This window comes from Colias philodice, chromosome 26 (assembly GCF_061535455.1).
Source record: "Colias philodice isolate Cphi_HAF_F1 chromosome 26, ilColPhil1 Martin Lab GWU primary, whole genome shotgun sequence".
Taxonomy (NCBI): Eukaryota; Metazoa; Arthropoda; class Insecta; order Lepidoptera; family Pieridae; genus Colias; species Colias philodice.
Genome location: NC_143111.1, coordinates 8,382,506 through 8,396,842, shown reverse-complemented (window position 1 = coordinate 8,396,842; position 14,337 = coordinate 8,382,506). Strand labels below are relative to the sequence as shown.

Sequence of the window (14,337 nt, the reverse complement as noted above, 5' to 3'; positions counted from 1 at the left end):
GATTTTGATAGTTTGGTCACATCTATACTAATATTATAAAGCTGAAGAGTTTGTTTGTTTGAACGCGCTAATCTCAGGAACTACTGGTCCGATTTGAAAAATTCTTTCGGTGTTAGATATCCAATTTATCGAGGAAGGCTGTAGGCTATATATCATCACGCTAAAACCAACAGAAGCGGAGGAACGTGGGTAAAACCGCGGGGCGCAGCTAGTTATTGATAAAAGAAAAATTGATAAAACCAATTTAACAACGATTTAAGAACCTTTACATATTTTTTAAATTGAATTAGGTAACACAAAATAAAAACTCTTATTAGTAATTGTAACAGTTTAAGTTGTTAAAAATAAAAAAAAAACATAGGTAAAGGAGGTATAGAATCACTATTAGGAGCAAAATATAATTAGTTTTAAATTTTTTAATTACAATTTTAATTACAAATAAGAATTAGAACGAAGAAAATGCTTCTAAAGTAAATAAACGGTATGGCAGATAACTACAGCGCATGTTTGTAATTAGCTCCTGCGACCTCAACTACTTCAAGATTATTTTGCGAGCAATCTTAATTAAAATTAAAGTGAAACTTATGTACTTTCTCGTGCAATCATTCCGGAGCTAGACATTAGGCGAATACTAGGCACCAGTGGTCCAGACTCTTTGACTATCACAGAAATCTATTAATAAAAAGATAACATTATGTAGAGACACTTCAATTTCACACATTTGTGTAGTTTAATTTATTTAGTTACTATTTTTCCGCCTACGTATATTGAAAATTACCTCATCATATTTTTTCAACAATCAAAAATAAAAATAAAACACATACTAAATAAAAAGTAACCTATATCACTAAATAGCCGCCACTTATTAGGAAAAACACACAAAAATCATACCACGAAGTAGCTTCATTGCTACGTGAGATCAAAAAAAATCAAACTCATTCCCTGTATAAATTAACTAAGAAAAATATTTACCCTTACAAATACACAATTTGATCGTCCACTTTATCCATCGCTACAACACATCAAACACCCGTAAAGGTGCTTTTCCACCAATAATGTGCGAGGATGTGTAGTGAGGAATCTGTTTGTAAAAAACCAATCATAAATTATTTAGTTTGAAGTTTGAAGCGTTTAGCGTTTGAAGCGATACTATTGGTTATTTACAAACATTCCTCGCTACACATCCTTACACATTATTAGTGAAAAAGCACCCTAAAGACCATTTAAAGTGACGTTTATGAAGCCGAAAAACAGCACATGGCCGGTCGCGTAATCCGTGACGTAAAGCATAAACCGCTTGAAACAAAGCAGAAAATTTCCAGAATGTTCCACGTTTATGCGAAAGTTCTGTGAAAGAAAAACAAATGGGCTCTCTAAAAAGGTTCGTGAAAGTTTTCCTCGTGAGAATAATATATTCCGCGTAAATAGTAACTAGTTTATGAATGATTAGCAACACGTTGGTTGTAGAAAGGAAAATATGGTTTTACTGTTATCAGAATTAGGGCACGTAATCACTGTTTTTGTTTTGTTTTAAAGTAAACAAATAAAGTCCATTAAGTTTAACTTGTAATAAATAACATTGTTCTTTAAATTTAAAAACAATTCCGTATATTAATTTAAGACTTGAAGAGTCCGAAAAATATTACCTTCATTTGGGAATATAGCGACTCAAGTAATATGCAACTATTTTAAGTAATGACAGAAAACAATATTTTTTAATGAATTCATTTAAAATTCAAATTTTTACAATAAATAATTAATTAATTGCGATTAATCGGATGACTTACCTATCACTAAAAATATAACAAAAACTTGCTTTTCCTATATACATACCCAATATTTATACGCCAAGACCGCATATACTGAATTTCCACACAAAATCGAATTCTACTATCAATTACATTTAATACCACAACAATTCAGAAACTATCAACAATTACTCGAATTTCATTAAACCGTGGGATCAGTAACATTTGTAATTATTTCAAACTAAGTTAATTCTGCGTTAAGCCAAGGGTCCCTGCTCAAATAGAAGCCCACTGTCATAAAGTTATTCGCGGATCGATCAAATTTGACTAATGTAATATGAGATCCTACTAATATTATAAATGCGAAAGTTTGTGAGGATGTGTATACGTGTGTTTGTTACTCTTTCACGAAAAAACTACCGAACCGATTACAATGAAATTTAGCACACATATACTAACTTGGATTAACACATAGGAACGGGTACTATGCGGGTTTTTCTTTAAAAATGCGGGTGAAGCCGCGGACGGAAAGCTAGTTCTGTTATAATTTTAAGGGCAAGTCATCTCGGCAGTTTCCATAATAGGCTATTTGTAATTTTTCATTGTCACTGAATTTATCTTTCAATAGAAAATGTTCAGAATTTGTAAAACCAGTCATAAAGACCATGTGTTATACATAATAACATAATTTATTTAACATACTTGTGTATCAAAAACATCTGATTTAGATGTTTTTGTTCTCGTTTTTATTCTCGTGTTATATTTTAGACGAATAAACGATTAACTATTGAATTTACGATATCTGTAATAACGAGGTTAAAATAAAAACTGAAATCAAAAATACTCACTTATGAGATTTTTCGATAGGCTGGACGGGAATTGTATTAAAATGCAATATTTGATTTTTTGGGCAACTAATGCTGCAACACAATTCACGTACAATCGCTTATCAAATTTGCCCACCTTCTGGACTACCTACTATAGTAATAATGATATGCTAATTGCTAATATTTAGTTATAGGCTTGATCCCATCAGACAAACTGCATGTGCAGTTTTGTGGGACTTAGACTTAAGTTATTGTAATAATTTGTAAGAATAATTTCAATAAATAAAATATAATATACTAATTAATCATTATCTTTATTCCAAATTAAATCACTTTTGATCGGCCATTTTACCCAAAAACGTAACAAACACATCCATCAAAAAAAAACTTTTATCTTAACAACACTAGAAAGTAAAATTAATTTAAATCCAGTTATTATGGTCAGTATTTACGCGAAATATTCGTAATCAGTCCCTGTTTCGCAAACTATAGAAACGGACCCATCTAGATCACCGTTTAAGCCTTTGAAGTTTCGTGTGGGCTTATTAGCTTACAAACTCGGCGGCCATATTGGATTTGACGTCATATTCAGATTTTCCTTTTAATTACTCGTGGCTCTGGTCTATGTAGATGTTGCATAAAGCCTTTTAAATACAAAATACTAACTGCCTTACTCTTATTACTTAGGGCTATGGAGAATAGAATAAATGTTGGCTGATTCTTAGATCTACCACAAAATTTCATGACAATCGATGCAGCCGTTCACAAAATTTCATGACAATCGGAGGAGTATGGACATTGACATTGTGACACGATAATTTTAGATATAAATTATGAAGAATATTAGAGAAGATGGTACTTGTACTTTTGAAAGAAGAAAGAAAAATGAAAAATGCTTTATTGTACACCAAAAAGACAATTAAAAGGGAAACAATAGGTATCTTAAAAATGAACAAAGGGCAGTCTTATCACTAAAAGCGATATTTTACTTACAACACGGAAGAGAGAATAAAACTTTAAGGTGGAGGTGCATTACAATAATATTTTTTAAATAAATAATAGATACATACCTATACTTTTATTATATCTTTTGAAAAAAGCCTTTTTTCATAGTTGTAGGTAACAATAATATTGATGCTTTAAATCTTCATACAAGAATATAAAAGAAGTTGCATTAATAAAAACGCGATATTATGATCGAAATAATCTTACCACTAAGCAAATATAATGCTATAAGAAACCGCTACATCAAAGAGCCTCTATTAAATAATTTTATAACATCTTGAAATACCCGCATTATCACTCAACTTTCAACCCTAAGAAAAGGCAATTAGGTCGAGTTTATTTTTAAAAATCACAAAGAAAACTTAAACAAGCAAAACAAGCGTGGAAATAGCCATTTTTAACGCGTCCATGGGTCACCTCGCTCTATTATTTAAAAACGAATTAACAGATCCTTGAAGGACGAAAACCTACCTTATTACGTTGACTTAGAGTAGGTTTTTGAAGGTCAAAATATATTTCATTCATATGCGAATGGGCCCCTAGGGAACCCTTTAAGTTCGTATACATTGAAGGTAAGGCAGTTACAGAGTTTTTAAATATTATACACACATTTAAGATTGTAATATTCAAGAAAATATTTTGAGTACTCTCGTAAAAGCGAAATAAACCTTTTATCTATTCTTTTATAGTAATACGGCAAAGGTCAGGATCCTGCGGGAAGTAATCTCTGAATAAATTCCAAATTAAACTATGCTCTTCCCGTTTACGGACCATGCTTAACAGGTAAAGTGCAGCGCCTCATTCAGAGGGTCCAGAATTCCTGTGCAAGATTCTGCGTTACCATTCCACCCAGATCACATGTAACTCCATTTCTAAACAGCATTAACTTTTTAAAGATGAAGGGTCGGCAAGAGTTATTATTGGCTTGTCTCTTATTCGATACAATACATACTAAGCAGCCAGGGTATCTGTATACTAAGTTGTCGTGGCGTAGGGATACTTGTAGGGGTGAACTAAGGAGTGGAACTCACGAACTATCCATTCCGCAGCATAAAACTTCAGCCTTTCGTGGGTCATTCAAATATAGTGCGACGAAATGTTGGAACAATATCCCCCCTCCAATAAAAAATCTTAAATGTAAGTCCAACTTTCGTCGCACTTACAAATCTTTCCTACTAAAATTCCAACATTAGTAATTTAATATTCTTCGACAATACCTAATACCTATAATTATACGTATCCAAAATTATATTATATTATATTGTTATTACTTATTGCTTGCTTATATCGACTTCATTCCAAGGTTAACACATAGATATATACTACCCATAAACTTGACCAGAAATATTGTCTCCTATATAATATATATAACTTATCCTTTATATTTATTGTATATCTATTTATTATTATTTATCTTATTTCATACTCCTTCCATCTTAGAGGCGCAAACTAGTCATGTGGGTATCTGGCAGAATTACCAGCGTTGTGGAGTTTGCCTCTGCAACATTATGCTGAGCCAGGGCCTTTTTGCAGCTACAATGCAAGTTTGATATAATTAATGTTTAACTAATTCGATTGTTATCATATATTTTATTTTTGTAATTTTATGTATTTTTTGATGGTGTCTTAGAATGTATAGCTCATCATTGTGTTGTTTGGTTGCAATAAATCTTTTTTGTATTGTATTGTATTGTATTGTATTAATAAGAAATGCAATATAATAAAATATGAAGTTAGTGTGTAGGAAGCAATTTGACTCATAGAATATTCTATTGTTTTCTTATTTGGAGGAAAACGGATTCATAGGTGAAATAACACAACTTTTACCATATCTAATACTAGCTGTGCTCTGCGATTTCACCCGCATTGCTCCGCTCCTGTTCATCTTAGCGTGATAATGTATAGCCCATATGCTATAGACTTCCTCGATAAATGGGCTATCTAACACCGAAATAATTTTTCAAATCGGACCAGCAGTTCCTTAGATTAGCACGTTCAAACAAACAAACTCTTCAGCTTTATAATATAAAGTATAGATATGAAAGCATAGTTAAAGGTTTAATGTTTTTAATATTTTTTTTTAATTAATGTAAACGAAATTAGGTTGTATCTAGATATTTGCTTAAAAAAAATTAATAACTCTGCCGAGATTTATTTTTATACAATTTTCAGAAAATAATGAAAACATTTTTTCAACGATCTCAGTAATCATTCATATCCTGTATTTTCGGAAACCACAAATAAATAAACAAACACAAACAAATGTGTATTTGTACATTAAATTAAATAAATAAATAAAACAAATTAATATTCATTGTTCAATATAACCTATTTATTACTTCACTGTCATATATAATTAAAAGCAAAACATCAGCGCACAGTATACCTATCCACAAAATAAAATATTAAAACAGCTTTGTCCAACTTTAAGTAAGCTGTCCTGAATAACGGCATGCTGTAGCTTATCCGTAAGCTAACGATAGCTTAATCCACTTAAGCTGAACGAGATAAAGTTTGAAGCGGCTTAAAATTGTGAGTCGTATGAAAAAATCAATTTGTACAACGTCATTTGTAGTGTTTTACTAGCGGTCCGCCCCGGCTTCGCCCGTGGTACATGTTTACGTTTTCTCTACATAAGAACCATCTTCGTACTTCAAGGAATATAATAAAAAAAGAATTATCGAAATCGGTTCAGCCGATCTCGACTTATGCGCTTACCAACACATTTTGCGATTCATTTTTATATATAAAGATTAGCTGGTAACATTGTTTATTTTAGTAAAGGTTTTCAAACGGATTAAAATAGTTGATAATCCCTACTAATATTATAAATGCGAAAGAAACTCTGTCTGTCTGTTACGCTTTCCCGCTTAAACCTCTCAACCGATTTTTAAGAAATTTGGCACAGACAATCTTTAGACCCTGAGAAAGAACATAGGCTACCTTTTATTGCGAAATATGAACCACGGACGAAGCCGGGGCGGACCGCTAGTATGTTATATTAGCCATGGTGGAATTAAATTTATCGATAGATGGGAAGAACAATGTAATAAAGGGAACAGTAGGTCGTTTTAAAAGATAATATTATCATGTGTATAATAAATGAAAGTTTACTTGAAAGCTCAAATGTAATTATGTAACTGAGTTTTTCTCGTAATAATATTTATACTGTAACGTATTATTTATACGTAAGTAACTACTGAGATGAACTAAACAATTGTATGGGTAAAAATATATATTTTAAACATACAAGGTAGGTTATCCATGTTTTTTTTTTATTTTTCGTTTTTAAAATTTGGCCTTATCAAAATAAGTGATATAAAGATTTTAAACGCTGCCTCAATATCACATTGAAATTAAACTACATTGCATTTTAATCATGGTTTAAAACTATTTTTATTTATTAATCCTTTCTTTCAGCTCACACACTTCCTTCTTCAATAGACTATACTTGAAGTAAATAGCAATAGAGAACCTTTCCCAACCACGTATAAGTTACAGTGTAAACTGCAGAAGTCAATTAATTAGATACAAGCACCAATATTCTTCCAGCACACGACAGCTGTTTACTGAGTCAACTAATAAAGTTTATAGGTCAAGAACTTACCTTCAATTAATATATAGCTGTACGCCCCGACGTTGCTTGCCACATTTATGTGTGTGTGAAGTCCCATGTCCCCTAGTGGGGTAAGGGGCAGATGCATTATACATCTGTTTCACAGATCGATTTTCTTTAGGGACAAGCAGGTGATCAGCCTTCTGTGTTCTGCCAGACCGAGACATTTTTTTTCTTCGTCTGCACCGGGAATCGAACCCAGGACCCCTCGGCTCTACGCTCATGCGTCAACCACTGTACCAAAGAGGCAGTCTACATTTATGTAAGTTGATGGAATTTTAAAAGTTATCTTAATCTAGGTAATAAATAAAAAACAAAATCATTGTATATTTAATTTATACTCAGTATTTTGCTTTTTAATATCATGAAATGCGGACGTTCTTGTTTAGTTTTTCGTTGTTATTAAAAGTTGTTTGCGAATAAACTCCATAACAGCTCTACCAATTTTAAAAATAATTTTATCAATGAACTACATTTTAATCGAGTAATACAGAATACATTTTTTATCCCGATTTAACACAGATGAAGCCAGGAAAAGTAACCAGCTTACTAATAGCAATCTAGATATTTTTATTTTCTGCCAAAGTTATAGCATTTAATTAATAATTATTTAATAATGACACAATCACGTACAAAATAAAAAAAATGTGTGCGTGTACTAGTGTACACACGTAAGAAGTGAAACTTCTTTATGACCTTATTTTTCAAAAAATAATTTACTATATTATGCAACTGTATAGAAATACGTCGAATTACGAGTTACCACTTCATCTTTTTCTTAAGAAAAAGATGGCGCGTAACGAAAAAGTGTTACACTAAATTTTTTCCCAACCCCGATAAAGAAGTTTCACTTCAAAAATGTTACGTTATACTAATGAGTACTAGCGTATAACTAACACTGGCATAAATAATTCCACAATAATTAAATACAGTTACGTTGCTGTTATAATCTAGTGGAGTTAAAAAATATAACCTTGAATACACCGCATTGCAGTGTGTTTGATTCTACGCAACATTTGGTTTTTGTTACCCCTTCCACATGATATTATGTTCTACATATATGTATAATACGGTAGAGTGCCTTTTTTAGGCATGATGTATTTCAGGTAGAAGGTAGTTGTTATGTAATAGTCCTCAATCTCGGGAGCTAGTAACTATTGCATTAATTACCTTTGTCTTGTAATAAAATTAAACAGTTACAGTTTATCAATTAAAATCTACATTGAAATCGTACAATGTGTACCATTTTTGGAAAGTTTAAAAAAAAATAGACGTTTCGTTATTAGTGTTGTGTGTAAGGGACAATAATTATGCTAGGATTACAGTTAGATGGCATCTCGATTAGAGAAATAGAATTTAGCTGAAATACTAAAATAAATAATTCTCAGATTGGAATATTCGTATATATTCGTATTGATTTACAAATCAAATAAACTCAAACATTTATTTATTCAATTAGAATTCTTTTAAAAGCACTTTCGAATCTCCATTACATATTTTACCATTTACCACCGATTCGGAAAGCAATCAAAGGACAATATTCACACATCAAAGGAAAACTTCATTTTAAAAATGTTACATCATCTTGGTTATCAACGCATGAAATTAAAAACATCGTAAGTAACAAAACCAAACATCAAAGGCGCTCAATAAACACGAAGACAGTAATGAAAAATTAAATATGTAGACACACGAACGAATCAGATGGTAATTAACTTCAAGTGTGACTGAGCTTGTTGACAGACTCCGCAATTTGGTTGCGTTGTCTTCATCTATTTGCTATCTTGTATTGGTGTTTGTTGATCGGATGATGTATTCATTGCTAATTGGTAATGCTAACAAAAATGTCGGTTACATTATCCTTTCGTAGAGCAAGCTTGTTTACATGGAATAAATCTTTATGTGAAAACAAAAAGTTTTATTAATTTTCATTTTATGAATAAGATATCACCAAGGATATCTTTTTATCAAAATTTTTATAGAAATTATAATTGAAACGAAAAAAAGAAACTCACACTACATTAAACATAGCATTGATGTTTTAGACAGTTATGGTGAATATACAAATTTACATACAACGAGTTTACGTATTATTTTAGCCTATTATATTAGAAAGCAAACTTAGACAAAACAATATCCAGTGATTATACGTAACTGGGTCGAAGTTGCTTTTTTAACCTACTAGAGGTCCGCCCCGGCTTCGCCCGTGGTACATACTACATATTTCGCAATAAAATGTAGCCTATGTCCTTTCTCGGGTATCAAAATATCTCCATACCAAATTTCATGCAAATTGGTTCAGCAGTTTAGGCGTGATTGAGTAACAGACAGACAGACAGAGTTACTTTCGCATTTATAATATTAGTATGGATTTAGTTTGGTTTACTCACAAACAAAAAATACACATACCCGCTTGTAATTCTTCGTACTGCAATTCCAAAAACCCAGGAAGACTCTTGTTACCCTTCTAACCATTATCACTGTTGCAGCCAATATTATAGTATCTAATAACAAAGTCAAAGCAATAGAAACTTGGGCATACGCTGCCAATAATAGCAGCAAAACATCTGCTTAGAAACCTTTCCCAGTACCTGCAGGTGCGAACTTATGAACTCCGCCAATAAGTTAGGGAAAATCACCAACTGCGTAGTAATTATGTAAAACAGTTTTCGCATTTCCTACTCCATATTCATAGCGCATATTAGTTTACTAACAAGCTGCTTATGTATTTATTATTAACAGTAGCTTTTGATTTAATTAGTGGAATAGTTATGCGGCTTTATAGAGTGAGCGGCCTCGCGAATGCTGCGCGAAGCTCGGTCAGTGTGAACGTTGTTCGGTCGAGGAAAACGCGCCATTTTCAACCGAACTACGTACACATGTACACATATACCGTGCTGCTCAATGTAATTATATGCAAAAAGTTACAGGTTCAAATTCAAATTCACAGTCAAATTCATTTATTTCAAATTCAAATAATCAGGTTATCAGCGCTACGGGAGTAGAACATCGAAATGTCGCTTCGCCACAATTTACTTTAGTTGACTCTTTTTCGCTCACGATTGTTAAATCATGGCGTCTTAGTATGGCGTCTAAACGTAGTGTGCCGTTTTTGAAGATCGAATGCTGTGTTGGTAACTTATATACACCTTTTTACTTATTACGTCGTTGGTGCTGCTTCGAGTTATAGCAATTGCCTCGCGAGGCTGCTCGCTCTGTGTGACGCCCTTTGAAGTCGTCATCCTATTGTAGCTTCGAGGGTTGTTTGATTTTGATATTCGACGGTGTATCGTATTGTTACCTTGTTTTGTCTATAATGTTAATACTTGTACATTCTATAGTGTTTGCATGATACGTTCCATTTCATATTAACCTTATAATTTGATGTGTTCGATATCTTTTTTATTAATTTGGTAGAATTTAAATCAAGTCAAGGCAGTCAAGAATAGAGAAGTAAAATATTACATTGTATTTGTTTTTCTAAAGTACTATACCTTTAATCAGTTGCTGACAATTATTGGTCACCAGTTCCTGAAAAATAAAATATTAAATCAATATTCAAGTGACAATTTTAGTCAAAGAAATTCTGTTAATGACAGCGATAACGATTACCACCGAAATTTATGAAATTTTCATTTAAGTATAGATAACATTATTAGTTTATTTAAAAGATTGTTCCTTCAATCTTACATTTCAGTAGCTTGCATCGGAAAATAGTAGAAAAAGGTACAGCATTATGAAAATTGCTTGCAACATCTGCGCAATATTGATTCTGAAAGAATTTTTGCACAAACATTCTCGTGTTGTTTTCCAGAAATTGCATTATAACTACTCATTTTAGCGTTGGTTGTAGGCTCTAATAGTTTTGCACTGCGAGAGTAGGTCTTAAACACTACTGAATAAAGTATAGTTTCGATTAACTCTCTCAGACAAGCAATGGCCAATCTTCTGTAACTAAAACGGTTTACTCCCTAATAAAAACGGGTTAAAAGTTGAATAAATCGAGTTTTAAATTCATTAAAATTTCTAGATAGTGCTCCGTTTCATATGCACATTCATAACCCTTATTTATTAACATCGTAATGCTATGTCAGGGTATTAAAACCCTGTTATATTTTTAAGTAACTAACATTAAAAAAATGTTGTTAATCACTGCATTCTCAAAAGCTGCATTGCAAACACCTACAACTGATGTAAACAGAACATAACTCATTCAAACGAAAATTCGGTCTTTTTCTCTTGACTCTTCACTAATTTATTACGTAGTTTATTACCTAACTACCTTGTGCATGTGACTGAAGTCTCATAGTATATGCCAAATAGAGTGTATATTTTCTGTACATCTACCGATACTATTGTATTAAATTACATTCAATATTACACAATATTGAATGTAATTTAATACAAACTTGTATACAAACATACAATAAAGGCAGAATATTCTGAAATTTATTATTATAAAGACAAAGAATATTCGGAACATTTTTATTTTCTGTTAGAAATAATGTACGTAATAATACTTCAAATCTCAATGGTTTCTGTTTTATTTACGCATGAGACTTGAGCTAGAAAAAACTTAGTGTAACTATATTATTTAAACAAATAAGTGATTACATCAATAATAATTGGATATTTAATATTGATATGTACATACATACATTAAATTTGTATTTGTTAATACACATTCATGTAAATATTGGCTATTATTGCTATTCACATCAGATTTCAATTTCTCAAATCTAATGCATCGAAATGGAATTTGGCTTTCGTTCAAGTCTTCGAATATTAGAGGATTACTGACTTTAACAAAATATGCCTTTATTTTCTTCTGTTTAGAAATTGGATGAACGAAAATAAAATAAAATGGATGAAATAAATATATTTCAAAAGAAGACGTACTTTCGTTCGCAGGTAATGTCTATGGATAGTTTCATATTAGTAAATTTGTTTTACTAATTTAATACTTTTGTTTAAAAATCAATAATTAGAGACGTAATACTATAGTTTATTTATAATAATATATTATAATTCTTTTTGAAGAAAATATCAATATCTTAAAAATACACCTGAGTTATACCTAAAGCTTTCCAATGGTAAGAATTTTTTGAAAGCAGAATTAGTTTATTTCCATCACAAACAAACTCCAAACAAATTGCCTATAATATTACTCAAACCTTTGTATCAAAAAGAAACAATTTAATCCCGCCACATTCCCCAAAGGGAATACAGAAACTTCTAGTAAAAGGCAAAAAGAAACCGCAAAAACGAAAATAGCCTGTGTTTTTTAATTAATGACTTAATGTCATGAAGATCAAAGAAATAACTGCATAGACGAGGTCTTTTTGGCATTTTCAAGGCCTTTATGGTTATGCCCTTTCTTTGACACAACTCGTTACCATGTATAGTTAGCTGTTTGAAAATGTGAAGTTTCTAAGTATTAGCTCATATTTGTATGGAGATTGAACTTTGTTACTTTATCTGTATTAATGTTATTAAGAGGTGAAGTTTATGTTACAGAAAGTTACAAGACTTCTAGTTCATGTAGGAGTAACGACTTGTTATTAAATTTAATTTATTATTGAAGTGAAACTTCTTTATCGGGGTTGGAAAAAAATTTAGTGCAACATTTTTTCGTTACGCGTGACATTTTTCCGTAACGTGCCATCTTTTTCTTATCCCTACCACGCGTGATTCGACGTATTTCTGTAAAGTTGCATATAGTAAATTATTTTTTGAAAAATAAGGTCATAAAGAAGTTTCACTTCTTACGTGTGTACACTAGTACATGCACACATTATTTTTACTACGTACCAAATTTTAATTAGGCCCTAACCTAATATCTTTTACCGATTCATTTTGTCTAAAAGACATAATATACTAGCCCTTCTTCCCGGTTGCGTATGAAGTGGAATAAACTATGATAAATTACAAAATAAAGCCTATCTCAGTGTTAAACAATGTAACTTTTTCCTAGTAAAAGAATTTTCAAAATCAGTAAATCAAATTAAATACATACCTTAACATGCATAATATATTATAATCATCCTCCTTTGAATACTAGGACAGATATTATTAGACAAAATAGACGTAAAAATTTGTAGAATGATCTATCAAAAGAACCTACTCATTACGAAATTCAAATTCGATGTAACCACAAACAAAAGAACAACAAAGCAAATCTATACTATAATATTATAAAGAGGAAAGGTTTGTAATTATGTATGTATGTAGGTATGTATGGTTTTCACGCATAAACTACTGGACCGATTTCAACAATTCTTTCACCATTAGAAAGCTGCATCTTCACTGAGCAACACTACTAACTATATTGCATTTGCAAAAAAATTAGAGATCCTTACCAAAAATGCAATAATGTAACCCAAGGTGTAGAAAATTCCTTAATAAAAATTCTGTCATCGCGTGCGCTGCGGAATCTATTCCTTGAAGTATGAGGACTGATATGAAAAAAAAACGTAAACATGTAGGTACCATGCGCGAAGCCGGGGCGGACCGCTAGTAATAAAAAGCTTTGTGACAATTAAGAGTTCTTTATTCTCTTATAATTACTAGTTCCACGAGCTAATCGCAAAATCAGATGCAATTTGCCTGCGGTTTAATGATAAACTTGTTTGTGGATAACGAAAATGCTCTGAACTTTAATCTACTCTGTTGTAATTAAGGTATTCGTACAAAATATGTGGAATACGGTTTGTTTTTAACTTGCATGTGGGATTGAGAGGATGCAGTGGGATAAATTATATGGAATATGTGGGGAATCAATGAAATGAATTATTTTTACCGTGATCCATTACAAGGACAAGCTTTCCCCGCGACTTCGCTCTTTTGTTCTTCTTGTTAGCACGCATTCATAAATCATGACTATTTAATTTTTAACGAAAAATGTACATGTATTTTGTCATAATGTTTGAAATATGAAAACGTCTAGCCCATGTTTAAATTCTGATTTGTATCTATCAACCTGTCATATTGCATCAAAATGGGTTCAGCAGTTTTAAAGTTATAGCGTAATGCACTCATAGACTACGGTTAGAAATAAATAAGTATAATATATTCTCAATTTAAATGAAATGAATAGCAAACCTCTATAACTAAGACTATGTTTAAGCTTTGTTGTATATTC

At 31.6% G+C, this 14,337-nt stretch overlaps 1 protein-coding gene across 2 annotated transcripts in view; it reads right to left on the bottom strand.

Moving 5' to 3' along the window:
• The window catches only part of LOC149477055 (uncharacterized), a 306,353-nt gene that overhangs the window by 74,063 nt on the left and 217,953 nt on the right, over positions 1–14,337 (bottom strand). For both annotated transcript variants that reach the window (XM_089711381.1, XM_089711380.1), the window contains one exon: positions 10,691–10,727. The gene's annotated coding sequence lies outside the window, so the exon portion shown is untranslated. The remainder of the gene's footprint in view (positions 1–10,690; positions 10,728–14,337) is intronic.